Here is a 14,902-nt window from a genome sequence, read left to right on the forward strand (position 1 = left end):
GGATAGCTTTAAGAGGGCCATTGATTTTCATTGAGGACTAATAAATTGACTAGGACCTGCCTAGTTTTGCCAAGAGCCTGTTGCTGATCGTCACATTTGTATTTATATTTGTAATCTATACATATCTTCTATACATATAATAAAATAAGATGTTTGTGTGTGTGTGTGTGGCGCGCTTTCCGGGAAAACGGTAAGGCCTAGAAAGATGAAATTTGGTATACAGGTACAGTTTCTGCCGAAGAAGTGCACCTCGGGCTTCGATTTTTGATATTTTAATTAGAAAAAAAGTTATTTAATGTTTTATGTGTTTTTTTGCAATTTTTACCTCACAGACCCCGAACCAATTGCACCACACGAATATTTTTTGTATTATAGTGTAGGAAATTTAATTTCAAATATGATGAATGAAAAAATTTTGAAGCTAGAGCATTTTTTGTATTTTTTATGAATTTTTCAAAAAAACCTTGAATTTACATTTTTTTCTGGGTTTTATTTTTTTCTAATATCATCCTGCGAGAAGTATCAAAGCCTCATTTCTAAGATTTAAGCTGGTGATAGTAAAAACATTTCGCCCTCTTCAGAAGAAAAACGTTCTTAAAAATAGGCAATAGTTTTTTTTTTTACAATTTTTTTAATGCTAACCACATCATGTCTTTCCAAGCATCGGTCGAAAAAAGCGTTCTTCAATCTTTTCTGCCTCTGACGTCACTACTTTGATTTCGATTCGATATTCACCTCGGAATCTTAATCGGAAACAATGTTATTTTTTTTACTATATAGCTTACTTCTACATTTTATGACGTGATGACTACGTGTTTTTCCGGCAGTGCTTGCTTTTTTTCTTTTCTTTTTGTTTTGTTTTATTTAGGGATTGCATTTATTTCTTTATCCCCCCCCCTTCCACTGAACCGGACGTTTTCCTGTATCTATATTACGTTACACTTCATAGTTGTGCGCATTTAATTCAAGAAAGACAGCGAGAGTTTTTTTTTTCTTTGTCACTTACTTTACTTTGTTACTTTTTGCACACTACGGGGAATTTTGGAGATAACTTTTTTTTTGTTCTACTTGAATAAAAAAAAGTGTTTTTTTTGCGTGATCATTGTTTTTATTACGAAATGAGCAGGAAGGTTAAAATAAATAGAGATAGATAAGAAAATTTAGAGATAGATCATAAAGGTAGATAGCCGTCGAAGGCGGCAGTCTTGGCGTAAAAAATGTGAATGGCACAAAAAAAGATAGAGATGGATTGATTAATACTGCTGCCAAATGTATTTAAACAGCCGCCGAAGGCGGCAAACTTGAAGTAAAAAGGTAAATGACAAGTTGGCTAAACAGCCGCCGTAGGTGGCTGCTTGCATAGAAAGTTGAATGGCGTAAAAAGGCGAACCAGCTGGTCGCCGCAGGCGGCTAGTAGGAAATAAAAGAATCGATTCGAACTCTCGGATAGAATTGTTCCATTCATTCCTTTCGGAAATTAACTGAGCTATCTCTTACACTAAATCTCGTTCGAATACGAAAAGTGTAGATGAAATTTTAGAAAAGGTCGTATGAATGGGGTTGTTTCCTTCAGTCAAAAATACTGCTTTAAGTCACTGTGATTGATAGAATAAGCAAAAAAAAACATGGACCGAGATAGTACTTTTATTTTTCCCAACAGTTATTTTTTAATTAATTTTTTTAAATGTCCGAGTTTTCAAACAAGGCGTGGTCGTTAAAACGTCACAAATGATGCACTTTGGCGCATCGTTCTACCGCGTTTACACGTTATGATAATCTGATAATCAAGAAGCGAATTAAATATTGATCTCTACGCTTGCTATCAACCATATCGTTGCCAATACATGCGCGTAAAGATGCAAATCAAATATTTTGCTCTGTGAATGGCAGCAGTGAATAGCATTTCATCATTTGTGATGTCATCCGACAGAAACGTAAACAATGAAAGCGCTAGTAATTTTTAAAAAATATGAAACTTAGTCAAATTATTTGAAAAATGGTCAGATTCTATGTTTTTTAAGAATGCTCTATCAGAGAAAAAATACTCTTAAAATTTTGGAAATGACACCATTATATTTCAGAAGTTCTTCCTTTTCAACTGAGGCAACTTCAACTTTGCTGTTATCCGCAAGTTTTCACGCATTTTATTGAATAACTTTTCTAGAAACATTAAGTGTCTTTCCAAAAGGGCCACATGAATTTACTATTCGTTTCATTCAGAACGACTAGTTTTGTATCAACATTTTTTTTTTTTTAAATATTGCATTTTCAGACAACATTTACTTTTGTGAACGCTCATCTTTCATTCAGACGGTTATTATCTCAGAGCAGGAACTAGTAAATAGAGGGAGCAAGACCAATCATTGGCTTAGCAAAAGCTGAGGCTACGACTCCAAGTTACGTGACTAATAGGGACGAATAGGGGACACGTTTTTCATGAAACTAGCAAAAGAAACTTGATTTCTTTCAATGCTTTGCATTGAAATCTATCACGTGACTTGGGGGTCTTTGGTTCACGAAAAAAAGTCTTCGCACTCCCTTCATTTTATCTCTTCTAATGGTTATTATTGATGAAATGGAAATGTAAGCTCGATGTGTTCTAGCGGAAATTATATGATCTGCATCATTGCTCTCATTCCTTTTGAACCTTTTACCCTCACATTTCGATCTCACTATTCATACATTACTAAAATGTAAAGAAAAAAAAAGCCCGGAAGGGTTATAAAAGATTTCTCTTTCAATTCTAACTTACCATGTATCTCGCGTGAGATTTAAAGCATTATGATTAAATAGAAAGTGATAAATATCAAGATATCACGAACGATACAGATTATTTAGTGATTTATGAAAGTATAATCGATTCATCATGACTGATTGTTCCGTCATCATCGTGACTAATGCTATGAATACATTGAGTGCAGAACAACAATAACAATCTTCTGTCACGCGCTAACGAAATTCCGAAAGGTGGACACAAATCCAAAGCACAGTTAAGGTCACAGTTTTCCACTACGGATGCTACCGAAAATTCAATAAAACTTTGAAGAAATTACGTTTTCATATTCTTGATTACAATTGCACCTGAATGATGTCCAATTAATTATTCTTTAAGACCCTCTAGATGCTGAGTTTCTGTTCCTAAATTAAGCACATTCTGTTTTTCAAAGGGTAAATTGACAAGTAACAAACAGAAATAATGAATAATTACGAAAAAGGAAAAGAAATTAAATAGAAAAAAAATCCTTCAATGCACTCAAAATGAAAATATCCGAGTATTTTCTAGTGCGTAGTGTAGGACTGGGCGATACTAGAATTTTAATACCGCGATATATCGCTCTCCAAATATCGATATTTTTGATATATCGATATTTTCGATATATCGATATATTTAGGTCGGTAAATTTAACATTTAATGGGGGGGGGGCAAGGCATATAAATACAATACCTATTACATAAGTATCTGCGACAGAAAAAAGTCATCGGCTCTCTTAGTGAGTAAATATTTCAGCAATTTATTCTACTAATAATAGCGACAGCAAGGATGCTCAGGGGCGGCAAATAAGGGGGTCAAGAGGGGGCGGTTGCACCCCCAAATTTTCCCCTGAGAGTAATAAAAAAATGGATAAATTCAATTTGGATAACTTAGAAAATCATTTGCTGCATTTTTAGAACAGAAAAAACTGATAGAGAATAATGGTTTGCCTTAACTAAAGTAATCTCTTCATATGGATTAAATATTTCAAAATTGTGTAATCTATGTTATGATGGTTCATCTTGTATGAGATGCCCGTACTGTGTTGAGACTGCGCCATTTTTACACTTAAACTCCGTGTCATTTTACATAATTTTAATACTCATATTATAATTTAATGTTTAGCAAGTTAGTGTTTTAATTCCCTGTACTAGAAACACATTTTAGCAACTTGATATATTATATGCTTTCATAGAAACGTTTTGTAAAGATATGCTATTTTTGAAAAACATCCCACGTCAAAAAAGCTTCATATCAATAAATATATTTTGAGGCTCTTTAAAAATTTCAATCTCAATTATTAGATTGACAATTGAAACTTAGTAATTTTCGCACTAATGCATACTTGAACCAAGTGCGGAATTTTGTGACAGAGCTTTCTATAACAATTTTTACTGAATGCCAATGCAGAAGAGGTGACACAACTCACGTGAAGTTGCAGTCAAAATATTAAATTAATATTTTGAATAAAACAATCAATTCAGTTTCTCAAGAAATTGAAGCAGGATTTGATGAGATACATTTATCTTTGGTCTTAAGTTCAATATTATGTAAGTTGGTTATAGAAAACGAGAAAGAAAATATTACACTTATACACTAGCGCAGCCATAAATTCCTTCTGGGAGGGGTTTTCGATCAAAAATACCTTCTGGAGGGGGGGATTTGGTGAAAAATACCTTCTGAAGGGGATTTTCTGATGAAAATTACCTTCTGAAGGGGAGTTTTTGATGAAAATTACCTTCTGAAGGGGAGTTTTTGATGAAAAATACCTTCTGAAGGGGATTTTTTTGATCAAAACAGCCCTTTCATATGCATAAACTACTGCATTAGAATTTGCGTTTATGTTAAAACCAATGGCTCTGGGGGGGGGGGGGTCACGCCCCCCCCCCCCTTCTCTGTGCCACAGCACCAATGAGAAAAATTTATAGCATGAGGGAAGAGAAATTGTTTTGTGAATTACGACTATACTTTTTAATGAAGCAAAAGATGACTTTTGTGTCTCAGGTGGTTAGAGAATTACTTTCGAAGTGCAATGTGGCAAGCAAGACCTTCATCTTTAGCTATACTGGAAATGAGGCAAAACACTGGATATTGATTAAGTATAGTTACAAAATTTTCTGTTGTTCCTGACCCCAAGAATAGCAGACTAAAACTTTACTAAAAAATAAAATCTAGTACCGATATATTTTTGAGATAACTTGTTACAATATAAATTTAAAGCTTTGGTCGCAAAAATTTTGATTGTTCTTAACAAACCTAATTATTCTTAACATTAAAACCATTTTATTATTTCTTCCTGTTTACCAATATTTATTTTATACCGTACTGAGGAATTTCATGTTCAAGAAACTCGACCCCCCAAACGAAAAGCTGAAATGCCGCCCCTGAGGATGCTCATATGTGTGTGCGGGGGTGGCGAAGTGTGTCATGAGGCAGGTTATACCACAGAAAGTTTTGGAGAAATTACTTTAGAAGAATTTAAGTCTTTTTATTAGTGGGTCGCAATTCTTGGGAAAAAAGAGGGGCTTGGTAAAAATTGAGGGATGCTATCGCAGTTGGGGGAGGGGAGGGAACCCCTAGTTACATCATCTGCATATTAAGGTCTGCAACAGAGTAAAACCATCGGACATCTTGATAAGTAAATATTCCATGGATTTATTCGAATGATAATAACTAAAAGAGGCGTTTCCATTAGACCGTTCATTTGACCGTTTTGGTGCCAAGACCGTTCAGCCGATTTTCATGAAATTTGGTACAAAATTAGTTCGTAGCATAGAGGTGAGCACTTCGAAGCGATTTTTCAAAAATTCGATTTTGTTCTTTTTCTATTTCAATTTTAAGCCCATTTTACCGAGCGAATTATCATAACATGTACGAGCAAATTACCATAACTTGGACGAACAAGTTGACATAGCATATTGGCGAGAGATTCATCATCCATTATTTGTAAATATACAGGCGAACCAAATGCAGTTTTAATTTTCTACTACGGCAAAGCCATGCGGGTACCACGCTAGTATATAAAGCGAATTGAAGTCCTTAAAATATCTTTCTGTGTATGTCTTTCATTCTCTTTCTTCTTTTTTTTTTTAAATTTAGGTATTTATTTTTTTTTTCTTTTTTTTTTTCTAGTTTCGAAATACTTACTTTTTTTTTCTTCTGATAAATTTCTAAATTTACCACAAAGAAAACTTGTAAAAGTTGGATTTTACGTGTTAAAAAAAATAAGAATGAAATTTTTAATTGCAGAAATGAAAAGATTTGTTTTGGCGAAATCTTCCTCCCCCCCCCAGAATCGTATTTTAAACCAATACATTTCTATTTAAAGGTTTCCCCAAAACTGTTATAGTTTAATCGTTCGCTGCGCTTATGTAACACTACATGTTTTGTTCAAAAGTAGTATTTTCAAAGCGTTTAAGTGACATAAAATGCAACGATTTGGTGATGAAAAAGTTTTCGGATCAAGAAATTGACTGAATTGAACGGAGAGTATCTGATTTGCTATTATCTTTAGCATCACTCCACATTAAAAAGTACGAAATAATTTCTAATTATTTTATTTCATTTCTGATATTTTCCTCCTTTTTTTTTTCTTTTCCTTTTTACAATATTAATGGCTTAATTATGTTCTAAATGAATTAATATGTTTTACTTCCCTTTCAATTAATCGTTATTCAGTGTATTTATTTATATTGTTCATGCTCTTAATTTTTTAGAAACTCGCAACTTGACTTTTAAATGAATAATTTTTTCATATACTGTAGAACCTCATTAATACGTACTAATAGGGAATACAGGACGTCCGAATTATTAAGAGTGCGGAGAAAACGAAATAACCTATAAATTGTGCCAAGGCTCATGAGAAAACTACTGTGCACTGTAAAAATTGTACTTAAAACTCAAGAGAATGAAATACAAAACTGTATGACAGAAAATAACAAAAATATAATATACAATCTACAAAAATACATTATTGTGCCTTTTATTTATACAGTATGTACATCTAAATGGCTGTCCAGATTAAATGAAGTCCGGTGTAAAAGGGTCCGGAGCAATGAAGGTTTATTGAACATGAATTTGTCAAATTGACAGCAACAAGATTAATAATAAACTCCGTGTATATTTTTCAATAAAGATTTTTCCCCCTGATTATCTCAAACGTTATCATTAATATAAATTATCACACAAAAACAAACACAGTGTCATATGCTAACTACTTACCTCATATTTAAGTCATTCTTTATCACCCAAAGTAAAAATCAACAAACCCGAGCTCCTTTTCTTAACATTATCCATAGCCAACTGATTTCAGAAGTTTCCTCAAAAATAAAAACACAGGGTGTAGATGCTTCAAGCTTCAACCTACGTGAGGAAAACTAACACACATAAATGAGTGACTCAATACCGATTAGCTTCATTTTCTAAGATCCGCCCGTATTTAACAATCGGTATTTAATTCGTCATATTTCAAATTTTCACTTTCAGTTTTTTGAAACATCTATGAATATCAGTTGAGGTGACAGCAGCGAACGTCATTCCTATCAGCTGTGGAACGTTCCAAATATTAGCAGCTGCTCAAACTCAAAAGGCAAGCAGACGATAGTGAAAAAGTATTGAAGAGAAGTGAAGTTAAATTGAGGCTAAGGTACCAGCATCATATTCCTGCAGGTGCTGAATAAAAAACCTATAACAGTTGTTATTTAATGGATAAACAAAAGAATAAGTCACTGTTACAAAAATGGTGTAAAGAAATATAGGCTTTATTTTTAAGTACAATGCGAAATCATTTTATCTTTGAAAGTACAGTTTAGGATTTCTCAAAAGTTGTTGGTGAACGACTTCTGATCAGCGCTTTGAACAACTTGTATTTTAATACATTCTTAATTAAATAGTCACTTTTTTGTAATATTGGCAATGAATGCCACATACCAGGACCGTATCCAGAGGAGGGGTGGCCCGACGGGCCCCCTCCCCCCGAAACCCGAAATGTTTTGTACCGTAAAACAGAAGCAAGTTTTTTTTTTTTTTTTTAATTTCTAATCTTAGAAAAGGAAAATAACAATTTTTTTTTAATTTTGTTACTAGTAAACGAGTGAAAATTTGAAGAAATACAGAAAAAGCAATTCGGAACTCCAGCGCTCGAATACGCTACCTTGCGGTGATTTACAAAACTGCAAATGAAACTAAAACATTGCCACGTTGCGTTCCACGCGTGTCTGTTGACGTAAACACAGGCAGTTTGTTCTGAGTATTTATTAACGCAATCGATGTGTCTTAGTTTGCTTTCAGCTACAGAAATTAATTCGTCCCTTAGTAGTATTCTCGATCTTCTCAAAATAATGTAAGTTTTCATTATTTCCTTAATAATTGGTGAAAGCGAAAATTCTGGATTAACAAACTTGGATAACGTTATACAAGGTAAAAAAAATTATTGTTTTGTATGAATTTGTAAGAATATGGGGTTTTTTTTAATCTTAAATTAATTAAACTTACCATATTTTACAGCAGCATTTAGTTGGAATGAACAGTATGCAAAATATTTTCTTGAATATATTATCGTAGAACAAAATGAATAACCGAGAAAGAATTTTCTTTATTCCTTTTATTCTCAGCTGAAAGGTTTCGCCAAATTTGTTTAGGGTTATAGTTTTAGTATAGTGCGAGCAAAGTAGCCTTGGCGAGATTTCGCGTTTTTAGTTAAACCATTTTTAATTTTTATCTTGAGTGGAATAAAATGGTAGTAAGATTACAGAATTCGATAAGTGAAAAGAAATAATGGTCAATCAACTGAAAAGAAAACTACCACCATATATCCGTGAGAATTTTGTTGATGATTTGCATAACATGACACAATTAAATCGTAACTCAGAAATCAGAAAAATCGAAACAGAAATTTTTTAAATTAACCGATTCGGGAATTCGAGAGAAATATCTCAGCTACAAATGCAAAACAATAAGCGCTAGCGAAGCAAGGCAAAAAAGTATCATCTTCTTTCGATAATAATTTGTAATGTCATATTGAATTTTCTAGCATTAATTGTTATTTTTGTCAGACCACAATTATTATTTAGTTTTATGAAGAATTGATAAATATCGAATTCAACATCGTGGAAATAGCTGCTTAGAATTACGAACTACGTAGTTTGCATTAATCTTTGACGTTTAGTAATGCTTCTTGAATTCTCATTTCTTTCTACGTGGGCCAGAATATCCACAAGACTTTGAAAATTAATTTAAAAAGAATAAAGCGAAAGAATCATACGTACGAACAAAAATCACAACACTTTTAGCATTTTCTTCGTTACCATGTGAGTTTGTTTTAGTTTTTAAGTCCGCCATTAGACAGTGACTTCAGTGCCCCCTATAGTTCGTTGGAGTTGCGAATTTTAGTTCTCATTTGTTGAAAAGCATAATTGAAATTTAGACCCAAAATTAGGACTTCCTGCTCTCTTTCCCAATTTAATTCAGGGCCGTCCATGGCCAAGGCAGGCACCTTGTCAGTTTGGTCGACTTGCCCTCCTCCAGGGGCGTGCACAGAAATTTTGGGGGCCGACACAAATGATTTTTTCGGGTCCCCTCCATATTGTTTACCCCTATTTTCAACCCTAGTTTTAAAAATATTGGGCCCAGATTTGGCGCGGTCCGGGTCAACAGGTATCCCTTCTCCCCCTTTGTGCACGCCCATGCAGCGGCGGATACAGCCGGCGGGCAACTGGGCGTTTGCCCGGTGGGCCGGTCATGCTTGGGGCCGATCAACTAACAGCAAAATCTTTCGGGCCTGTCTACTAACAGCAAAATGTAAATGTTGCACGCATGTGTTAGGATAACGCAAATCCGCAAAACACAGCCTCAGCTTTTCTTACGCATTGGCTAAAGTTTGCGGGTGGAGGGAGGCGGGCCGTCACCAAAAGGGGGGAGGGTTCGGAAATGGGGCTGCCCAGGGCCTGATTACCACACAGGCTGACTAGGCCTAGGCCTGGGGACCCATGTTCCTAAGGGACCCCACATTTTTTTAAAGAATTTTGCATAGCAGATGTAAAAAATACATATATTTTAAAAATAATAATAAATTATGAATTATTAATTAGAAAAAACTTCTTTAAAGGAGAATTTTTAATCATTCTGCCAGTAACGAATTTACTTGGTCACGATTATGAGGGGGCCCAAAGGGGATGCACATAAGTGATTTATACATAATAGTTGTGTGATTAGACAAAGAGGCCTCCAAAAGCGCATTCGTGCAAAAATTTTGATTGTTCTTAACAAACCTAATTATTCTTAACATTAAAACCATTTTATTATTTCTTCCTGTTTACCAATATTTATTTTATACCGTACTGAGGAATTTCATGTTCAAGAAACTCGACCCCCCAAACGAAAAGCTGAAATGCCGCCCCTGAGGATGCTCATATGTGTGTGCGGGGGTGGCGAAGTGTGTCATGAGGCAGGTTATACCACAGAAAGTTTTGGAGAAATTACTTTAGAAGAATTTAAGTCTTTTTATTAGTGGGTCGCAATTCTTGGGAAAAAAGAGGGGCTTGGTAAAAATTGAGGGATGCTATCGCAGTTGGGGGAGGGGAGGGAACCCCTAGTTACATCATCTGCATATTAAGGTCTGCAACAGAGTAAAACCATCGGACATCTTGATAAGTAAATATTCCATGGATTTATTCGAATGATAATAACTAAAAGAGGCGTTTCCATTAGACCGTTCATTTGACCGTTTTGGTGCCAAGACCGTTCAGCCGATTTTCATGAAATTTGGTACAAAATTAGTTCGTAGCATAGAGGTGAGCACTTCGAAGCGATTTTTCAAAAATTCGATTTTGTTCTTTTTCTATTTCAATTTTAAGCCCATTTTACCGAGCGAATTATCATAACATGTACGAGCAAATTACCATAACTTGGACGAACAAGTTGACATAGCATATTGGCGAGAGATTCATCATCCATTATTTGTAAATATACAGGCGAACCAAATGCAGTTTTAATTTTCTACTACGGCAAAGCCATGCGGGTACCACGCTAGTATATAAAGCGAATTGAAGTCCTTAAAATATCTTTCTGTGTATGTCTTTCATTCTCTTTCTTCTTTTTTTTTTTAAATTTAGGTATTTATTTTTTTTTTTCTTTTTTTTTTTTCTAGTTTCGAAATACTTACTTTTTTTTTCTTCTGATAAATTTCTAAATTTACCACAAAGAAAACTTGTAAAAGTTGGATTTTACGTGTTAAAAAAAATAAGAATGAAATTTTTAATTGCAGAAATGAAAAGATTTGTTTTGGCGAAATCTTCCTCCCCCCCCAGAATCGTATTTTAAACCAATACATTTCTATTTAAAGGTTTCCCCAAAACTGTTATAGTTTAATCGTTCGCTGCGCTTATGTAACACTACATGTTTTGTTCAAAAGTAGTATTTTCAAAGCGTTTAAGTGACATAAAATGCAACGATTTGGTGATGAAAAAGTTTTCGGATCAAGAAATTGACTGAATTGAACGGAGAGTATCTGATTTGCTATTATCTTTAGCATCACTCCACATTAAAAAGTACGAAATAATTTCTAATTATTTTATTTCATTTCTGATATTTTCCTCCTTTTTTTTTTCTTTTCCTTTTTACAATATTAATGGCTTAATTATGTTCTAAATGAATTAATATGTTTTACTTCCCTTTCAATTAATCGTTATTCAGTGTATTTATTTATATTGTTCATGCTCTTAATTTTTTAGAAACTCGCAACTTGACTTTTAAATGAATAATTTTTTCATATACTGTAGAACCTCATTAATACGTACTAATAGGGAATACAGGACGTCCGAATTATTAAGAGTGCGGAGAAAACGAAATAACCTATAAATTGTGCCAAGGCTCATGAGAAAACTACTGTGCACTGTAAAAATTGTACTTAAAACTCAAGAGAATGAAATACAAAACTGTATGACAGAAAATAACAAAAATATAATATACAATCTACAAAAATACATTATTGTGCCTTTTATTTATACAGTATGTACATCTAAATGGCTGTCCAGATTAAATGAAGTCCGGTGTAAAAGGGTCCGGAGCAATGAAGGTTTATTGAACATGAATTTGTCAAATTGACAGCAACAAGATTAATAATAAACTCCGTGTATATTTTTCAATAAAGATTTTTCCCCCTGATTATCTCAAACGTTATCATTAATATAAATTATCACACAAAAACAAACACAGTGTCATATGCTAACTACTTACCTCATATTTAAGTCATTCTTTATCACCCAAAGTAAAAATCAACAAACCCGAGCTCCTTTTCTTAACATTATCCATAGCCAACTGATTTCAGAAGTTTCCTCAAAAATAAAAACACAGGGTGTAGATGCTTCAAGCTTCAACCTACGTGAGGAAAACTAACACACATAAATGAGTGACTCAATACCGATTAGCTTCATTTTCTAAGATCCGCCCGTATTTAACAATCGGTATTTAATTCGTCATATTTCAAATTTTCACTTTCAGTTTTTTGAAACATCTATGAATATCAGTTGAGGTGACAGCAGCGAACGTCATTCCTATCAGCTGTGGAACGTTCCAAATATTAGCAGCTGCTCAAACTCAAAAGGCAAGCAGACGATAGTGAAAAAGTATTGAAGAGAAGTGAAGTTAAATTGAGGCTAAGGTACCAGCATCATATTCCTGCAGGTGCTGAATAAAAAACCTATAACAGTTGTTATTTAATGGATAAACAAAAGAATAAGTCACTGTTACAAAAATGGTGTAAAGAAATATAGGCTTTATTTTTAAGTACAATGCGAAATCATTTTATCTTTGAAAGTACAGTTTAGGATTTCTCAAAAGTTGTTGGTGAACGACTTCTGATCAGCGCTTTGAACAACTTGTATTTTAATACATTCTTAATTAAATAGTCACTTTTTTGTAATATTGGCAATGAATGCCACATACCAGGACCGTATCCAGAGGAGGGGTGGCCCGACGGGCCCCCTCCCCCCGAAACCCGAAATGTTTTGTACCGTAAAACAGAAGCAAGTTTTTTTTTTTTTTTTAATTTCTAATCTTAGAAAAGGAAAATAACAATTTTTTTTTAATTTTGTTACTAGTAAACGAGTGAAAATTTGAAGAAATACAGAAAAAGCAATTCGGAACTCCAGCGCTCGAATACGCTACCTTGCGGTGATTTACAAAACTGCAAATGAAACTAAAACATTGCCACGTTGCGTTCCACGCGTGTCTGTTGACGTAAACACAGGCAGTTTGTTCTGAGTATTTATTAACGCAATCGATGTGTCTTAGTTTGCTTTCAGCTACAGAAATTAATTCGTCCCTTAGTAGTATTCTCGATCTTCTCAAAATAATGTAAGTTTTCATTATTTCCTTAATAATTGGTGAAAGCGAAAATTCTGGATTAACAAACTTGGATAACGTTATACAAGGTAAAAAAAATTATTGTTTTGTATGAATTTGTAAGAATATGGGGTTTTTTTTAATCTTAAATTAATTAAACTTACCATATTTTACAGCAGCATTTAGTTGGAATGAACAGTATGCAAAATATTTTCTTGAATATATTATCGTAGAACAAAATGAATAACCGAGAAAGAATTTTCTTTATTCCTTTTATTCTCAGCTGAAAGGTTTCGCCAAATTTGTTTAGGGTTATAGTTTTAGTATAGTGCGAGCAAAGTAGCCTTGGCGAGATTTCGCGTTTTTAGTTAAACCATTTTTAATTTTTATCTTGAGTGGAATAAAATGGTAGTAAGATTACAGAATTCGATAAGTGAAAAGAAATAATGGTCAATCAACTGAAAAGAAAACTACCACCATATATCCGTGAGAATTTTGTTGATGATTTGCATAACATGACACAATTAAATCGTAACTCAGAAATCAGAAAAATCGAAACAGAAATTTTTTAAATTAACCGATTCGGGAATTCGAGAGAAATATCTCAGCTACAAATGCAAAACAATAAGCGCTAGCGAAGCAAGGCAAAAAAGTATCATCTTCTTTCGATAATAATTTGTAATGTCATATTGAATTTTCTAGCATTAATTGTTATTTTTGTCAGACCACAATTATTATTTAGTTTTATGAAGAATTGATAAATATCGAATTCAACATCGTGGAAATAGCTGCTTAGAATTACGAACTACGTAGTTTGCATTAATCTTTGACGTTTAGTAATGCTTCTTGAATTCTCATTTCTTTCTACGTGGGCCAGAATATCCACAAGACTTTGAAAATTAATTTAAAAAGAATAAAGCGAAAGAATCATACGTACGAACAAAAATCACAACACTTTTAGCATTTTCTTCGTTACCATGTGAGTTTGTTTTAGTTTTTAAGTCCGCCATTAGACAGTGACTTCAGTGCCCCCTATAGTTCGTTGGAGTTGCGAATTTTAGTTCTCATTTGTTGAAAAGCATAATTGAAATTTAGACCCAAAATTAGGACTTCCTGCTCTCTTTCCCAATTTAATTCAGGGCCGTCCATGGCCAAGGCAGGCACCTTGTCAGTTTGGTCGACTTGCCCTCCTCCAGGGGCGTGCACAGAAATTTTGGGGGCCGACACAAATGATTTTTTCGGGTCCCCTCCATATTGTTTACCCCTATTTTCAACCCTAGTTTTAAAAATATTGGGCCCAGATTTGGCGCGGTCCGGGTCAACAGGTATCCCTTCTCCCCCTTTGTGCACGCCCATGCAGCGGCGGATACAGCCGGCGGGCAACTGGGCGTTTGCCCGGTGGGCCGGTCATGCTTGGGGCCGATCAACTAACAGCAAAATCTTTCGGGCCTGTCTACTAACAGCAAAATGTAAATGTTGCACGCATGTGTTAGGATAACGCAAATCCGCAAAACACAGCCTCAGCTTTTCTTACGCATTGGCTAAAGTTTGCGGGTGGAGGGAGGCGGGCCGTCACCAAAAGGGGGGAGGGTTCGGAAATGGGGCTGCCCAGGGCCTGATTACCACACAGGCTGACTAGGCCTAGGCCTGGGGACCCATGTTCCTAAGGGACCCCACATTTTTTTAAAGAATTTTGCATAGCAGATGTAAAAAATACATATATTTTAAAAATAATAATAAATTATGAATTATTAATTAGAAAAAACTTCTTTAAAGGAGAATTTTTAATCATTCTGCCAGTAACGAATT

The sequence above is a fragment of the Uloborus diversus genome, chromosome 6 (assembly GCF_026930045.1).
Source record: "Uloborus diversus isolate 005 chromosome 6, Udiv.v.3.1, whole genome shotgun sequence".
Lineage (NCBI taxonomy): Eukaryota > Metazoa > Arthropoda > Arachnida > Araneae > Uloboridae > Uloborus > Uloborus diversus.